At 45.1% G+C, this 19,035-nt stretch overlaps 1 long non-coding RNA gene across 1 annotated transcript; it reads left to right on the plus strand.

Annotated features, from left to right (window-relative positions):
* Positions 1-9,419: 9,419 nt before the first annotated feature.
* Positions 9,420-12,751, plus strand: LOC109785388 (uncharacterized). Its single transcript, XR_012184595.1, has 4 exons — positions 9,420-9,942; positions 10,590-10,790; positions 11,225-11,928; positions 12,442-12,751. It is a non-coding gene; the product is annotated as an uncharacterized lncRNA (long non-coding RNA).
* The last annotated feature ends 6,284 nt before the right edge of the window (positions 12,752-19,035 follow it).

Below are 19,035 nucleotides of genomic sequence, written 5' to 3' on the forward strand. Positions count from 1 at the left end.
ATTTGTTACTTCTTGGAGAGTGGTGTCTCCTAGATTGGCTAGGTGTCACTTGGGAGCCTCCGACAAGATTGTGGAGTTGAACCAAGGAGTTTGTAAGGGCAAGGAGATCGCCTACTTCGTGAAGATCTACCCGAGGGAGGCAAGTCCTTCGTGGGCGACGACCATGGTGGGATAGACAAGGTTGCTTCTTCGTGGACCCTTCGTGGGTGGAGCCCTCCGTGGACTCGCGCAACCGTTACCCTTCGTGGGTTGAAGTCTCCATCAACGTGGATGTACGATAGCACCACCTATCGGAACCACGGATAAAAAATCTCTGTGTCAACATTGCGTTTGCTCCTTCAAACTCATCCCTTTACCTTCATATGCAATTGATTTACAATACGCTGCTATACTCTTAGAATTGCATGTGTAGGTTGATTGCTTGACTTGTGCGAAGTTGCTAAAATCTGCCAAGAACTAAAATTGGGAAAAGGCTAGATTTTTATTTGGTCAAGTAGTCTAATCACCCCCTCCTCTAGACATACTTCTGATCCTACATGTACCCATGAGATCCCATCTAGGGCCTTTTCTGGCTTCCTGTCGGAGGGAGATTCAATCACGGAGGTCTTCTAAATCAACACCATTGCCTCTCCGATGAAGCGTGAGTAGTTTACCACGGACCTACGGGTCCATAGCTAGTAGCTAGATGGCTTCTTCTCTCTCTTTGATTCTCAATACAAAGTTCTCCTCGATGTTCTTGGAGATCTATTCGATGTAATACTCTTTTGCGGTGTGTTTGCCGAGATCCGATGAATTGTAGATTTATGATCAGCTTATCTATGAATATTATTTGAATCTTCTCCGAATTCTTATATGCATGATTTGATATCTTTGCAAGTCTCTTTGAACTATCGATTTGGTTTGGCCAACTAGATTGGTTTTTCTTGCAATGGGAGAAGTGCTTAGCTTTGGGTTCAATCTTGCGGTGCTCGATCCTAGTGACAGAAGGGTAACTGACACATATTGTATTGTTGCCATCGAGGATAAAAAGATGGGGTTTTCATCATATTGATTGAGTTAATTCCTCTACATCATGTCATCTTGCTTAAAGTGTTACTCCATTCTTTATGAACTTAATACTCTAGATGCATGCTGGATAGCGGTCGATGTGTGGAGTAATAGTAGTAGATGCAGGCAGGAGTCGGTCTACTTGATATGGACGTGATGCCTATATTCACGATCATTTCCTTAGATATCTTCATAACTTTGCACGTTTCTATCAATTGCTCGTCATTAATTTGTTCACCCACTGTAATAATTTCTATCTTGAGAGAAGCCTCTAGTGAAACCTATGGCCCCCGGGTCTATTTTCCATCATATAAGTTTCTGATCTACAATTTTAGTTTCCTATTTACTTTCTTTGCAATCTTTTACTTTCTGTTCCATAAACCAAAAATACCAAAAACATTACCTTACTGTTTATCCATCTCTATCAGCTCTCACGTTGCAAATAACCGTGAAGGGATTGGCAACCCCTTTATCGTGTTGGGTGTAAGTTGGTGTTTGTTTGTGCAGGTATTCGGTTGCTTGCGCATCGTCTCCTACTGGATTGATACCTTGGTTCTCAAAAGCTGAGGGAAATACTTAATCTACTTTGCTACATCACCCTTTCCTCTTCAAGGGAAAAACCAACACGAGCTCAAGAGGTTGCAAGATACATCCTAAAATTTCGAGGTAACAAGGTGCGGGTTGAAGAGGCGGGAGTTTCGCAGCATGATAGAGAGAGATGCTAGCTTGAAATTTTGGCATAACAAAGCGCGACTTGAAATTTCGGGAGAACAAGCTTAACGTGTACAAAAAAAAAGATAATTCGCACCTCATCACTAGAGAGAGCCATATCCCGTTTTACTATATTGAATACCACTCCGGAGACACCTTGGACTACTTGGATTGCGCCATGTCTTCAACTCTGTCCAACTACAAGTCCGTCCACGACAACCGTTTCCATGGTGATGACGATCACGATCCAAGCTCGGATCTTTCCCAAGGGGGGAGATGATGCGGAGCATCCTACGGTCATCCCCATGTACACTATGACGACTCCCCAAGACCCAAGAGGACATATGACGAGACCTCGAACATGTGCCATTGGACACAAGGTGAACTCTCTCCTCTCCGGACCGTCACTTTCCACATGTGAGACATGGCTACTACCTCAAATGTATGTGCTATGCATGACCAGGAACCAGGAGGAAAGCCATGGAACAGCTAGGAGAATTGGACAAGACGGCGAGGACACTAGGTGCGAGGAACAAGAGGAAGAGCTGCTAGAAAGCTACAGCTCTCGGACGTCGGACGATCTTCGGACGACCGACGATCTCCGGACGTCCGACGCCTGGAGACTCCACCAGTCATAACGACTACAGCCAAGGCACCCTACAGCGCCCGGACGACCACCGGATGCCGGACGTCTCAGCCACCAGACGCCCGACCTCGTCCGAATATCCGGTGTTCCTCGACCAGAGCCAAAACGTCGGAAGTCCTATGCCCTCCGGACGTCCGGACCCCCACGAGAGACCGGACGACCGACGCCTATCAGACATCCAACACTGCCTATCTGCGCACTGTTTATCGAACGTCCTTGCCCTTCGTCTAGTTAGGGTTAGCATTAGGTTAGCTAATTTGTATGTGAGCTTTGCTCCTATTACTCTTATCTTGATAGAGAGAGAGACTACCACTCCCATGGAGTTCAAGACCTCCATGTGAGAAGATCCCTAGTGGATGAAGCCCCCATCTAGGGAAGATCCTTCATGGATTCAACGTCTCCTTCATCGAGATGAACTAGTTGCCTCTTGTATCCCCCTTTGTTGGATTTGGACCTTTCTATCTCTCTTTGTGTTCATGGATCTAGCACATGTGTGACCATTTCTTGTTGATTTGAGTGTTTTCTCTCATTTCCCCTCGTGTTTTCCCTCGTGTCACTACAAAAAAAATACACTTCCGTGATGATACGTGTTTGTCACAGTAGGTCGCGTTTTCTGTCATGCTTGTACATCCATGACAAATTTATGACAGAATCAAGATAGTCATACCTGTGCTGTCGTAGAAGTGTTCCATGACATTGCCAAAATTATCATCACGGAAGTGTCCACTTCCATGACGATAAATCGCGCGTCACAGAAGTGCTTTCGTCAAGGGTGACTGACACGTGGCATCCACCATAACGGAACGCCGTTAAGCTATCGGGTCGGGTTTTGGATCCGATAACCCGTTAACAGCCCCGACCAATGGGGATTTTCCACGTGTAAAATCATCATTGGCTAGAGGAAACACGTGTCGGCTCACCGTTGGGACAGATGTCATCCGCTCATTGGACCGAAGGCGCCTATGATACGGCAACATGTGGCACGGCCCAACAGAGGCCCATTCCTGTGAAAAGGCCGGCCCATTTGACTTGGTCAAAAGGTGTGGGGCCGGCCCACGGAAAGCCTGTTAACGGCCTGTTCGCATATAGCCCATTTACAGCCCGCTAACCCAGGGCCCGTTACGCCCTATCCGAATTAGGCCCAGTAGCGTCATCTGGGCCGTCCAATATGATTCAGCCCGTTTTAACTTCCGGCCCATGTGTGGCCCATGACTTCTTTCGGCCCATATGAGGACCTTTGTAACTCTTGGCCCATTAACGGCCCGTGGTGAAACTGGCCCGTAATGAACAGTGTATCACTTTATACCCATTAACGGCCCGTTATTCCATTGGGCCGTTTCCAGCCCAAGTTATCTTTTGGCCTTCTCAGGGCCCATTGATTCTTGGGCTCATTTGCAGCATTCGGTTACATATGGCCCGTTACTGTCATTTTCTGCTTGTGGGCCAAATTCAGCCCGTCGTTATAGTCGGCCCATTTGCGGACCGTTAATACGTTGGGCCGTTTTCATGTCAAAAAAAACCCGTTGGGCTGTTTTCATAGAGTTATCAAATACGGCCTATTAACGGCCCGTTATGGTCCACGAATAGTATGACCCATGATTGGCGAAATGATGATACGCCCCGTAGAAGGCCCATGGATCCTACGGCCCGTATGAGGCCCATGGATAGTACGACGCTTAGAAGGCCCATGGATCGTACGGCCCGTAGAAGGCCCATGGACCCTACGGCCCGTAGAAGGCCCATGGACCCTAAGGCCCGTATAGAAGGCCGATGGATCCTACGGCCGGACGAAGGCCCATGGATCATACGGCCTGCAGGAGGCCCATGGTTACAACAGTCCGTGTGTTGCCATGATTATTTTGGCCTAGTTACCAAAAATAGGCTATTGTGGCCACTAGAAAAAAACAGAAAAAGAACTGCAGTGACTACAAGCAAACAACTAAACAAGACAATAAGGAAATAAATAAGAAAGCAATTAACGCTAGCCTATTACCGCTATTACACATATTACATCCACTGGGCATCAAAGTTCGCCACCAGTGCAAATATAGGGAACAAAGCAGCACATTACATGCACTGGCCGTCAAAATTGGCCACCAGTGCAAATAAACGTGGCAGCAAAACAAGAGCATAACTGAAACAACTTCAGAAGAGCTCAAGAAACATTATCCTGGGTATCCACCATGCTGGCAATAAGCTTAGCAAGCTGATTAGCTTTGTCCTGTTTGGCGCTAAAATCCTCCAACGCTTGCTGTTGCACCAGAAAGTATGCATCTGAATGCTCCAAGGACTTCCGCAGTGCTTCCGCTTCTTGTCGCAGCACAGCTGATCGATGTCTTTCAGCTTGTAGTTGAGACTCAAGAAACCGAACTGATTCAGACAGTGAGTTTGAATAGCTTGTGCAGGCGGTAGTGGCCAGTAACTCAAACACTAAACCAAGACAGGACTTTGGGGTTGTCTCGCTGTCTTCAAGATAGTCTTCCTTAGCTGTTTTATCAGCTTTGTTGGAGACCAACAAGGATGTGTCACTATCCTGAACCTTATCTGCATTACTTCCTTTACCATTGCTTAATAAGGCACTCTTCCCAATATTCTGTCAGCATTCTAAAAGAAGAAACAAGCAGACACGTAACAAGTTTAGCATGTACTAGTATATGAAACTCATTTCGGTGAACCAGTTCATTAGTAAGGTGGACAGGATCAAACTACCAAGTCTTCTATTGCCAAGTACTAGTACATAATAAAAGCATCAAACAAACATATATCTATGTCCTATGGTCACTGCGTTGTCTTGCCAAATCAAAATAGAGACATGGTTCAAATCATATCAGTTCAAGACAAAGCAGTAGTGAAAGAATACAAAGCATGGGAAACTACACGGCACAACAAGATTTCAGATGGGTACCACGGGTCTACATGTACAACAACACTATTGGCTCTGTTGTGATGCTAGTAATGTGCATGATATGAAAGTCAACTGTATACACAATTGAAATTGAAATCAACAGAGCTGTTGATAAGAGAAAACCTGTTAAAGAAACATGCGTGAACATACATGCTGTGCCATTGGAGTTTCATTGGATCCTTCAATTTAAAAATAAGTTTGTATGAGTAAATACAATGATACAAGAGCAAAGCAATCATAGTTAAAAAAGGCGCGCCTAAGCGAGCGCTTAAGCGCGCCTAGGCTCTAGGCGTTGGAAAAACGCATTGCGCATAACTACGCATAATCTGTGCATAACTGCGCATAAGCATGCGCTTTGGTCAGTAAAGCGCAACGCGGTGGCAAAACGCACAATTAACGCCTAGCGCTTTTTTGAACTATGATAGCAATGGAATCTTAAATTAGAACAGTTGTTCTTCATGTTTAGGCACTTGTTCTACATGAACAGAGTACAGTAAGACGCAAGAATATAATACTTAAAAATAGAAAATGAGCTCATAGACCTTACCACATTCTTGGTTCGGGACCAGTACAGAACAAGGCGTTCCCAGTCATCGTCCAGTAAATGTGTCTCAGGAGAACGTAAGGGAATTTGATGAGTTTCTTTGCCGGTGAAGTACGTTTTCTTCAGGTAATTCCAATATTGCCACCAAGCATTCTTGAAGATAGCAGAGGTATTAGCACAGGTTACCTCATCCTGAGTTTCCAAATCGGTCCTTCTCTATAGAGAAAAATGGGAAAATTTGTTGTATTATAACCATCATGGAGGTAGGATGTATGGGACGAAGCAAAGAATTGTCATGAATAACATTACTTACACATAACTCCTGGACAAACACCTGCAACTGGCATTTTCCTTCATCTTCAGTATAATATTTCCAAGATGGGAAGATACGCACATACGATTTAACAACATCAAATGCGATAGATGCTAAACTACGACTAGCTGGTTGTGCTTCCTCCACAGGAATAGGCGTACTAACTGGTGGAGTTGGGGTTCGCCGTGATAGTACTGGCCCTTTGGGCACTGGAGCTGCCTTACTAACTGCTCTTGTTTGGGAGCTCTGTGGTGGAGATGGTGCTGTGTCAACAGGAACTGGGTTACTATCGGCTGGGGTTGCACTACAAGAAATATGTCAACTAGTGACCTTCTGTCAGTGACCCTGGAAGAATTGGTCATAGATCGATGACCATTTCAGACCAATTGGTCAAAAGCTGTTCGGGGGGCTCCAAACCCTAAACTATAACGACCATTTTGGTCAGAAAGGTCGTAATTTCCTTACACGAAATGGTCATAAAGCAGATAGCACTAGTCCGCTGCCTTATTTCTAGCTGATCACGACCAATATAGATGGTCATAACCTTGTAAATTGTGGTGGGTTGCTATGACTAGGCGCCACCTCATCAGTTTTGCCTATGTGTCATGTCCATGTGGCAATTTTTGCCCCAGGTTGTGAAGCAACCTATATTTCTGTCATTCCCAAAATTCCCAAAAGATCTCATAAATTCTTTGGGTCATATCTTCGTCAAATATGTAAAAAACCTTCCTTGCCTAGTTCAAAAATAATTCAACAATATTCATTTTCCTATTCTGTTCAGAACAACACTTTGTGAAGGAAGTACCACTTTGGCATGTCCAAATAGTATCCATTTTCTACGGTGCTTTCGTATACCCAAATAACCATCCTCCACCAAATGCCAGCTCAATCCATTCATTATTTTGAGCCCAGCTTCAACATTCGTATTTATGTCCAGTGTGGTACTTTGCAAAGCAAGTACCACCTAGGCTCCTCCTTTTGAGCTAAAAATTTGTGAAGACGGTCTTCTTAGTAACTGATCATCCTCAGCCAAAACTCACGCCCATTAGCCATGTACATTTCCCGTACCGCTAATCAAACACTTGGCTGCTAATTCATGTTTGAGCATCGATCGGTCTCCTCGTGAGAATCTTATGTTGTAATTCCTAGCACCTACCTGGGGAGTGCCCAACCCACTATACATGCCTAGGCCGCCCAGAACACATGGCAACGCCACGGTCACGCGGTGACCACGCGGCGGGCATGCGAGTTTACGCGCTCTAGAGTTGGGGCCCTCGGCCACCGCCCAAACCTCGACGTATCGCCACCAAACCATGTATTCATGATTAAATAGGTACTTATGTAACTAGAAATGATTTTTGGAAAAAATAAATAGCAAACTATGAGGCAGCTGCAGTTCAAATTTGACCCGCTTCCAACTGAATCAGCGGAAATTTGTCTTTTTCATGAGAGGTGGATCAAAACTTTTTACACCCAACCATTTTGTCAATTTTGCATTAAATATGTCATAGTATTTTAGAAAATTGATTTGGTCCAATTTTGCAACAATTATTTGGCAGGTCCTTCACAAAAAAACCTCCTTTTGGGCACTCGAAAAATGGAAAATGGTTTTTTCGTCCATAGAAAATGAAAACTTCCCGAGGCAACATTGTTTGCCATTCCAATATGCACCCTTGTGCACAATATGAGATCATTTGAACAAACTATGCCATGAATGTGGCCATAAGATTGATCATCTGGCTTGAAAGCCATTGATCTCCACACATGATAGCTCGTTTCTGAGAACACTTTTTAACATAATTGTCGTATTACAAGTTTGTTATTTTTCCTGGGAACTTGGCCACATATAATGACACAATGCGAAGGTTTCCCAATTTTTTAATATTTTTTTGAATTTTTTATGCCCGTTTCAAAATGCGGTCAAAACGGCGGGAATGACCGTTCCTAGCTAGTGGTTAAATCTTGGAAAACCTTTGGTGTTTCTCTGATTAAATAGATACTTTTGTACCTAGAAATGAATTTTGGAAAAAATAAATAGCAAACTATGAGGCAGCCGCAGTTCAAATTTAACCCGTTTCCAACTAAACCGGCGGAAATTTGTCTTTTTCACCAGAGGTGGATAAAAGCTTTGGACACCCAACCATTTTGTCAATTGTGCATTAAATATGTCCTAGTATTTTATAAAATTGATCTGGTACAAATTTGCAACAAATATATGGTAGGTCCTTCACGAAAAAACTCATTTCGGGCACTCGAAAAATGGAAAATGAATTTTTCGTCCAAATAAAATGAAAACTTCCTTAGGCAACATTGTTTTCCATTCCAAGATGCCCCTTTGTGCACAATATGAGATCATTTGAACAAACTATGTCATGAATGTGGCCATAAGATTGATCATTTGGCTTGAAAGCCATGAATCTTCACACATGATAGCTCATTTCTGAGAACACTTTTTTAAAAGAATTGCCATATTACAAGTTTATAATTTTTTCTAATAACTTGGTCACATATAATGACACAATGCGAAGGTTTTCCAATTTTTTTATTTTTTTGAATTTTTTATGCCCGTTTCAAAATGCGATCAAAATGGCAGGCATGACCGTTCCTATCTAGTGGTTGAATCTTGGAATTTTTTTGGTGTTTCTCTGATTAAATATATACTTTTGTACCTAAAAATGATTTTTGAAAAAATAAAGAGCAAACTATGAGGCAGCTGCAGTTCAAATTTGACCCGCTTCCAACTGAATCGGCAGAAATTGATCTTTTTCATGAGAGGTGGATGAAAACTTTTGACACCCAACCATTTGGTCAATTGTGTATTAAATATGGCCTAATATTTTAGAAAATTGATTTGGTGCAATTTTGCAACAATTATTTGGTAGGTTCTTCACAAAAAAACATTTTTGCCACTCGAAAAATGATTAAAAAATAGCTAGAAATATGAAAAATGCATACAAATTGGTCCTAATCCATAAAATGTTGTATAACTCTAGTGAAAAATTGTGTGGTGCCCTTTTGCGAAATATTTTTGATAGCTACTTCACAAAATCCCTCTATTTTTAGTACTTGAAAACTATTTTACATCACTAATTTTCTGAACCAATCATAACTCTGTCCACGGATCAATGACATGGCGTCCATCCATCCATCCATCCATCTCTCCATCCCACATCCATCCATCCATCTATCTACAGAAAAAAGAAAAAAAAGAAAAGAAAAAGAGATACCCCCCACCCGCAGCCCAAACCCTAGCTCAGATCGACCCCTCCCCCCGCCGCCCCCTTCCTCCCTCGTCCCCATCTCCTCGCCGCCGCCCCCTTCCCGATCTAGATTCCTCCTCCACCGCCCCTCCCTTCCACCACCCAGTCGCCCCCTCAGTAGATCAAGCGAGCCGCCCAACCTCACCGGCCTCCTCTGTCTCTTTCGGTCAGATCCGACGGGCACATCTTCCTGCAGCCACGAGCGACCACCCCGGCCTCCACTCCACCGCCGGCATCCTTTCCCCTCCCTCTCCGTAGATCCTTTTGAGCAGCCACCTCGAGGGCAGCGTCGCCACCAGCGGGAGGGGGAGGGCACCGCCACCAGCCGCGGCGGAGAGGTGGAGCCCCGGCACCCCTGACGGCTTCGCCGTCCCCAGGAGCCACTTCACCCCGCGCCTGAGCTCCAGGTACTCCTCCTACCGCGTCACCCCGCCGGTGAGCAGCGGCGGATGCTCCCGGCCGCCGAGGGCGCCGCCGGCGGCGGATTCCCTGTACGTGAGGGCGAAGCAGGCGCAGGTAACACGACCGCTGCCATCAGGCGTGATCCCTTCCCCTTCAGGTTCCGAAACCCAGCGCCGTGCTATCTCGTTGTTCGGGCCATTCTCCGTCGGGTAGGGTTTTGGGGTGCCTAATTAGATGCAACTGATAGATATGGTAGATCGACTTGCTGTGCTGCACTTCGTGTTCCTGATTGTTCGTATAAACTCATCTCAGGATGTTTCTGTTAGTTGAATTGAGCATTGTAATGGTATTTTGCACTTGCTAAATCAATAATGTTCCTCAGTGTGTTAAATCAAGCCTTGCAGAGCTGTTGTGCTTGTGCCTGTGCTGATATCCTAGACACATCTTGCATACAGATGACGTTGGTGCTGTTGTGCTTGTGCCTATGCTGTTCTGTTGAGCTGTGCGGGTTTCAAGCGTTAGGCTCGATTTCTTGTTGGTAGACAAATAAATACTCTTAGCAGACTGGATTTGAGGTGTTCTAGTTTATTTGGTAGACGAAATTCAGTTTAGATTCTGAATTTGTTGAATATGTGACAATTCCTTCATTCTCAAGTGCAATAGATCCTTTGTGGTAGTAAGAATTCATATTATTGTGATGTTTACTCCTGTTTAAGTTTTTCATTCTCATTGTTCTGACCGGTTACCATTTTGGTTTGCAGAAAGGTACCAAGAGGGTGCATTTCGTCAGGAACTTGATCAGGGAGGTCGCTGGGTTTGCTCCGTATGAGAAGCATATCACTGAGCTTCTCAAGGTTGGCAAGGACAAGCGTGCCCTGAAGGTGGCGAAGTGAAATTTGGGTACCCACAAGAGGGCGAAGAAGAAGAAGAGAGGAGATGTCCAGTGTCCTCAGGAAGATGAGGTGTGTAAAATTTGGGCAGTTCTGGAATTAACTAGGAGTTAGGACGCTATATTTTCTTTAAAATGAGTTCATGTGAACTAGTACCAGTTGCAAAATGTGTTACATATTGACCCGGAGGTCGGGAGGCATTAAAAGTAATAATATGCATACTTGTTTCAAGGATTAGGTAAAGTTGTCATGATACATTACATTCATTCTTAGTATGGAAGTTGAAGCAACCCCTAGTACTAAATTTTCTATGGCTCGCTTCCTTCGCTGTGAAGATAGAGCAGGTGGAGAGTTTTGCCGGTGTGTGCGCAAGTGCTTTGATTAGTAAAAGATGTAAACATGCTCATCATATGCTATCTGATTCTGAGTCGATTTAGATTAATTATGATTTTGTTATTCTGCTTTATGATTTACTCAATCACTATTGTTTCATGATGATTATGCAGTAATGCTCCTCTTCTTCCTCGACCACCTGAACCACCACGCCGGCGGGCTCCTGAAGCATCAACTTCAGTAACGGTGACCATCCATTCCTCCATTCCTTGCTTGCAGCTAGCGTTTTAGTTCTCCTAGAGCTAGCTAGTTTAGTCTGCTACGGTTTGGGGGTGCTTTGGGTTTCAATTCACTGCAGCAGAAGCTCCATTCTTTTGCCTTTTTCAGTTAGATGCCTTTGGATTGTTTGGCATCAGAACCTATTCAAGGAGATTTGCTTTTGGTAGATGCAGAGTATAGATTAAGTATTCCATAAAATTCACCACATGAGTATACTACTTAATAGCCAATAGTTTACTTAATTTCTTTGCACTACCTTGCTGTTTGACCGCTATTTTATGGTTTGGATGTATATACGAGATGGTGGGCTGTTAGATGTGGATTGTGAGTCCACGGCAAGACTGAGCATTCTTTTATCAACTTGCTGTACACTTGCTCTGCTTGAGGATACTATATAACTTGTGCCTTTTAACTTGATGTGCATAGCATGCAATTTTTTACTGTATCACATTCACACTTTCTGAATCCTACTACCCATTTCTGTACAATATCAATAGTGTGTTTGGTTTGCATTGATCCTTAGCAGTTTGTGTCAAATGCAGGTGCTCTGCCTCTCCACGGGCTCGTTCACCATTCGTTCAACTTCAGAGTTCATCAGGTCTGTTCTTGCCCTGACCAAGCTGTTCAAGTATGTTAGGTTTGCACTAATATTTAGTATTGGTTTGGCTCTTGCAATGCATAGGCACAGCAGGATATACTCCTGTGTGCTACTAAATGTCACGGAGAAGAAACAAAGATGGCAAGTAAAAAGAAACTGTTTATAACTTGAACACTAGCTGAATTTACAGCAAAACTAATTTGTAAAACAAAACCTGGATTAGATCAACAAGTCCTTAGCATATCAAATGTGCCACTTTGGAAATGTCAGCCTGTAGCACATAATATGTTATCTTATTGCTGCTGTGTCACTGTATCCTAGTAATTCTGCTGTATCACTTTATCCCAGTAAAGCAAGATGCTTGTTATACTCATGTTCCTGATGATATTGGTGTACACTCAATTTGACTATTTCTTCTAGTTCTGCTACTAGTTGCTGTGTACTCCTAGTGTTGTAGTTCCTGTGTAGTAATACGGAAATATTAATGCTCAAATACGATGATGTGGCCTGCAGCGCACCTGCTTCGACGAGGACAACGCAGGCGCCGTCGGCCTTGGCGGCGGCTTCCACCACTACCACATCGTCGTTACCTACCAGGGCGTCAAGGGGTGTTGGAGACGCTAAGGTGTTTTGCAGGTTGAAGGCGCTAAGGTGTTGGAGACGTGCCTGTACTTCTTGAGCGTTTTATCTGTAGAGTGCTATATTGTGATTGGTGTAATATTGTATGGTTATATTGTGATTGGTGGAATGTAATAAACTTGATTGGTACATCGGTGATTTGGCTGTTATTTGAATATATTTAAAATGTGTTCTCTGATTGGTATATCATTGAGTTACAAGTTGTGAAAAATTAAAACCTGATGTTTGGGACCTAGTGCCTAGAAGAATCTGACAATGTGCATCCAGTTGACTACAATAATCTAAAAATTGAATGTAACAAAAAAAAGAAAACCCGAAAATAAAAAATATATAGAATGTGAAAAGGCTGCACCTCAGAAAGCAAAAAAGGCCGAACCAATGCCCCAAGCCCATGTAGCTAGCAAAAAATAACAGGAAAAAATACATTAAAAGGCCGAATTGTTGGGCTCGGCCCATGTAAAACGCCGAATCGGACCGGGCTGATTCTTGTGCCACATCAGCTTGCCACGCTGGATGCCTACGTGGTCTGGGGAGGCTGCTAGTGACCAAAATTTTGGTCCAAGAACCAACGACCTTTTACAGAAGGTCGTTAATTTCAGTTTACGACCGCCAGCTTTTGACCTTCTGTTTTTGGTCAAAAAAGGTCGCAAATGAAAAACAATGACCTTTCAGCGGCCAATAGTGAGGGTCACAAGTTGACATATTTCTTGTAGTGTTGGGGTTAGATTGGGTGAAGCTGGTTCTCTGTCCATCGCAGTAAGGGTACAATCTGCGAGAGTTTGGGTTATGTGTGGTAGGGCCCGGTTCTTGTGCATGTACAACCGGGGTGCTATCTCCACCAAGAGGTAGCACTGTTTTATTTGAAGACCGTGTTTTTAGTCAGCTAGATACTGGCATCACCCGCTCCAATTCAAATGGCTGATAAACAGGAAACATTGTTGAATGTACAGACGTTGTATGAGAGACAGATGCAATAGATAGTGTGGAAAAAAGAGGGCATGAAATAGTTGACATGTATATTGTTTAACTAAAACGGATAGCATGACATAATTTCACATATATGATGTCTATCTAAACTGGATAGCATAGCATAACATAATTCAAAGATATGATGAATAACTAAACAGGATCGCATGACATAATTCACCTACATGTTATCTAAGTAATCAGGATCGCATCATTTAATTCACATATGTGATTTATATGCTAAACAGAGGGCATTCGATATGATGTCTGAACTAAGAACATGGTGTTGAATATTGTGTATATGATGTCTAAACTATGCAATGCAAGACACCGTATGCATGATATGAGCAGTATAACCGTGCCAAGTTAGAGCATACACCTCAGTGGGGGAATAGGACTGGTCATCTGTCTCTGAATCCATCTCTGAGGAGCTATCGGGACCCAACAAGAGATCTGCTTCGACAGGTGGCAGTGTCTGCTCCGAAGGCCTTGTTTTCACTCCAGATTTTTCCATCTCCCACCCAAATGGCTGATTCACAGGAAGAGTAGTTTAATGTACAAACATTGTCGACAAATGGAAATGTAATGAAGAAAAGGATGGGCAAGATGTCATTCAAATATATGATGCCTGGTTAAATAGGATGGCATTGCACATTTCACATATATTATGGCTAGCTAAAAGACATGAGGCTGCATAATTCCCATATATGATATAGAAACTAAACAGGTGGCATTACAGAACATGTCTAAACTAAGCAGATGACATATATGATGTCAAAAGTAGGCACTGCAAGGCAACATATGCATGATATGACTAACATCATCATGCCAAGGTTGAGAAAACCCCTTGGGGGTAAATAGGAGTGGTCAGCGGCGTCTGAATCCGCCTCAGAATAGATATCTTCCTCTCGATTACAATCTGGAGAGGGGTGGGGAGGGTTTGCCATTGAACCCACCATGGAGCGATGTCTGCATGACATTGTATTGCCACGCAAAACTCTTCTCTTTTTCTCTACATGTTCAACATGACTGTGTACAATATCTGACATGCATACGAAAAAAATATGGTGAGATTATGTAAGGAGAGCATGCAGAAATTTAGAGTGATGGTAACAACGAGTGGATCGACGTTTTTCCGTTGAACCAAAATAGCCCTAATGGGTCGACATGAATGTATAGTAATAAGTGATGCAACAAGTGTACAACCTCTTTGCCGTAGCCGTGTGGACCTCAGCATCATTGGGTTGGTCGCTAAAGCAGTTGAGGCAGAGGTGGCTGTCGGAGGTGTGGAGGAAGATCTGAGGAATCTGTAGACGGCGTCCAGGGCACTGCTCTATTGTGATGGATCGTTCTGTCGTTGGAGCAGCTCCGGTGAGCCGTAAGACGACAAGGCTAAAGCAGCACAAGACAGACATCGTCAATCTCAAGTGGGATTCTAATAGCATCTCCAATAGATGATGTAAAATGGATGTAAAATTAACATCACCAAAAACCACCTGACTACAACAGATGAGGTAAAAACTCTTGACTCTGAACTTAACCGTCGAAACTGAAATTTACTGTGGAATCTGAATGCTACTGTCGAAACTGAACGCAATGGTAGCAGAGAGGCACTTGACATGTAGTTTAGGGAGGGCCTGCAGTTCATCTTCAACCTGCACCCCCCCCTGAGCCGCCAGCCACCACCGGCCCCAGCGCCGCCTCGCCGCCCTGAAACAACTCGCCACCGCCGCCCCGGCCAGCCCTCTAGCCCCCCGCCCCCCACCTTGAACCCTAAGATAGATAGTGGGGTACCTCTCCGGCGAGCCTCCGTCCCCGCTGCGGGTGGTTCTTCCTTAACTCCGGCGAGCCCCCCAACCCCTGAAAATCAACTGACCCAAAAGTCGATTCGGTCGACTGAAGTGTGGCTTAATCGGAGCAGAGCAGCAGGACGAGTGAGGGGGAGAGCAGCAGCAGCAGCTGGGCGAGCGAGCGATCGAGTGAGAGCCAGAGCAGCAGCAGCAGCGCGAGCAAGAGCTGGAGCAGCAGCAGCAGATCCGGCTGGTATGGACGCCGCCGCCGAAGGGGCCTCGCACTGGGGAGAGCCGCCGTGGAGATGTCGCCCGCGGCGCCGGCTTCAAGGTAGCCGCTCCATGGGGGTGCGGGATGGAGCACCGTCGGTGCCGGGAGGTCGAGTTAAGGAGAAGGTGCGATGCGATGAGTGTACAACCTCTTTGGTGGCGCCGAGTAGGCCTCGGCTTTGTCCGAGGAGTCGGTGAGGATGCTGCAGTTCCGGTGGAGCAGGTTAAGGCGGCGCTATGGGGATGGAGCAGCCGCGATAGACGAGGGGATCGTCGGAGCAGCTCCTTGGAGGTGGAGGACGGGGTGGCTGAACCGGCGGGACGGCGAGATGGACGACGGATCCTCATCCAGGGAGGTGGACGAGGGACGTTGAGCTATTGTGGTGGACGACGTCATCGGGGAAGAGGCTCCGGCTGGGCAGCGGTGACGTGGCGGACGGAGGAGGGTGGGGTTTCGCGGCTGGAGCGGAGAGGTTATGGCGGCCTAGGATTTCGAATGGCGAAAAGGGGGCGATGGGAGGGGGTGAAGCATGACTTAGGGACGCTCTTGTCCAAAATGTAGGGTGTGTTACAAAAGTACCCCGCACCGATTTGAACTAGCGGCCCTTTCGGCTCAGGGTTAGAAGGGGGATTTCGCGTGTCGGGATTTGGCAGCTGGAGGGAGTTTTCGCGCGCGTTGTAATTTCGGGATAGCAAGGCGCGGGTTGTGAAGGCGCCAGTTTTGGGAGCACGATATCTGAATTTTCGGGATATAACAAGACGCGGGTTGAATTTTAGGGACAAGCCTAACATGTAGTAATATTGTACTTGTACGTACCAAATCAATTCACACTTCCCTCAACCAAAAAGAAAACGAAAAAATAAAACTATTCACACCACACAAAGAGAGAGTCTTGCCCCGTTTTACTATACAAATGCTATTCAAAGCTACTCCCTCCTTCCATCTATATAGGGCCTAATGCGTTTTTCGATGCTAACTTTGACCAAATATTAGAGCAATGATATATGACATGCAACTTACACAAAGCACACCGTTAAATTCGTCTGTGAAAGGTTCTTTCAATGATATAATTTTCACATTGTGCATGTCATGTACTATTAATCTTGTCAATAGTCAAAGGCGGTCTTTAAAATCTCATTACGCCCTATATAGATGGAAGGAGGGAGTATGAATCCATGTTATGTCCGATTAAATTTTTTCGCTTGCTGTATAATGCATGTAACCTACTCATACCAACATTTTAGTGCATTCCAAATGTCTATACTACCGCTGCAATTCGAACTAAGTTTGAATTCGTTTCTCTATTTCAATAAGAATCTACAATCATGATTGTTGCCAACTTCAACCATCATAGTTTCCTCGCTATCCGCCAGATATAAATCGTACGGCCTATAATGCAGGACGGCAGGCACACCATCATCAACAACTCCATTTTTTATAAGAGTAGAGATAAAATATATTAAATGTAGTATAACATGTTCATAACCACACCATGTGTATCACCGTTATATATATTCACACATGCGTCGGTTTGAAACACTATGATAAATTCTTCAAATATCTGAATTTGCTTTTTATAATGAAGTATATATGATCTCTATTCGTCTTTTACACCCACACAACCCTCTTATCTTTGTAGCTAGCGCTAACTTTCTCTTGTGCATGCATACGCTCGCATCCCTCTCACCCTCCCTCAGCATTCTCTAGCTCCATCGCGCAAATTCGTCTTTTCACTTTAGGTCGTTCACCCACAGTGTGTGTAGGCCCCCCAGCTCCTTCTTTACGGCACACATCGATCGATATGCCTCTCTAGCCAGGTGTGCCTAGCACAAACACAAGCTTCCCCTCTTCTCTTGTCACCGTCCATGCCTCACTCCCACCACTCTTTTCATCGTTCTCGTAGTCGCACACTCCTCCCCCCTCGATATAGTATGCCTCTCGTACCACCTCCTACATGCATCCCTCTCTCTCTATCCTTCTCCTCGTGCCTCATTTGCTTCTAACACACACATGCATGTATACCGATCGATCTCCCAACATATACCTAGATCGACTTTAACTACCCCCCCATCGATCGACGTACCTCACAAGTTATGTCTCTCCTTTCTCTAACAAAGGGCAATTGATCTTCCTATGTAGTTACGTCTGCTTACCACAGCCACATCGTCCCCCCTCATCATTCGTGCATGCCTCCTGACCCATCTCTCACACGCACGTGCACAGACAACAAGCACCCATCTCCTCTCTTATTGATATTGCGGGCGTGCCCTCCGTTTGTCTAGCAAGCCTATCCCACCATTTGTTGAAGCAACTCCACTACCACCCCCTCCAACACTCTAGCTATGTCTCTCTCCCAACCTTATTCCTCTCCTACACATATGCATGGATGCCGATCGATCTCCCTTAATACATGAGGCAGATCGATCTCCGTAATACATGAGGTAGGCCTCTCTCCTCCTCCACACATATACCAGCCATTGTACCTCTATAGTTAATTGGGCCTCCCTCTTCCCCCACCACACACCGATAGTCGAGAACTGTAGGTAGGTATCCATGCCACAGAGACAAACTGCACATGTCCCATCTCACATTCCAGTAGGCCAGCCACTCTATATCTTTGACGTGGGCACACACAAATTCGATGGCACTCTTTATCAATCGCGCGCGCGCACACACACACATCATCCCTCTCTTCGAATCTATGGACACCTCAAGCCGATGATACCTCCACTCTCTTCTCGTGGATTGCCCCCTCTATATATATGTTATATCCAGGACTCTATTTCACACACATTACATATGTTACATTTTTTGATTGACCCCCCCCCCCGAAAAAAACTCTCAAGAACCCACACACTATATCTCTCTAGGTTTGTATCTCTCTCACACAACCCCACGTAGGTGGTGTACGTATACAAGAAGAGAATAGGTGCACCGTGCATGTACTCACGCTTCGTGCCCAGCCACACCCGCGCGGGTACACGGTGGAGCTCATTTCTTTACGAAATGGCAGCCCATGTGCTAATTTGAAAGCCTATAGCGGTTGTTTACCTAGGGAGGTCGTGTACCACGCTTGCACGAAACAAAGTTCGACTTGACGCGTTGCCGCGTTATTTTTTTAAATAAAGTTATAGCGCTCAATGGCACGTACACAGAATATTAAACGATTTTTATGGAGAAAAAGGTAGTCCGCTCACTATATACAATGGAGCATGCCTGCCTGGTTTGTCGCTCTTCAGAGTATCTCACACAAGGCTGCGGTGGCCTCTCTCTCTCACCGTTGGTCACTGATCCGGCTGCATCCCGTCCGCCGGGGGAAAGGGAGTGCGGTGGCCTCTCTCTCTCTCACCGTTGGTCACTGATCCGGCCGCATCCCGTCCGACGGGGGAAAGGCAGGAAGTGCATCGTTTCTCCGTTTGACGGCGCCGAGGCAGCACGTCC

The sequence above is a fragment of the Aegilops tauschii genome, chromosome 5 (assembly GCF_002575655.3).
Source record: "Aegilops tauschii subsp. strangulata cultivar AL8/78 chromosome 5, Aet v6.0, whole genome shotgun sequence".
Taxonomy (NCBI): domain Eukaryota; kingdom Viridiplantae; phylum Streptophyta; class Magnoliopsida; order Poales; family Poaceae; genus Aegilops; species Aegilops tauschii.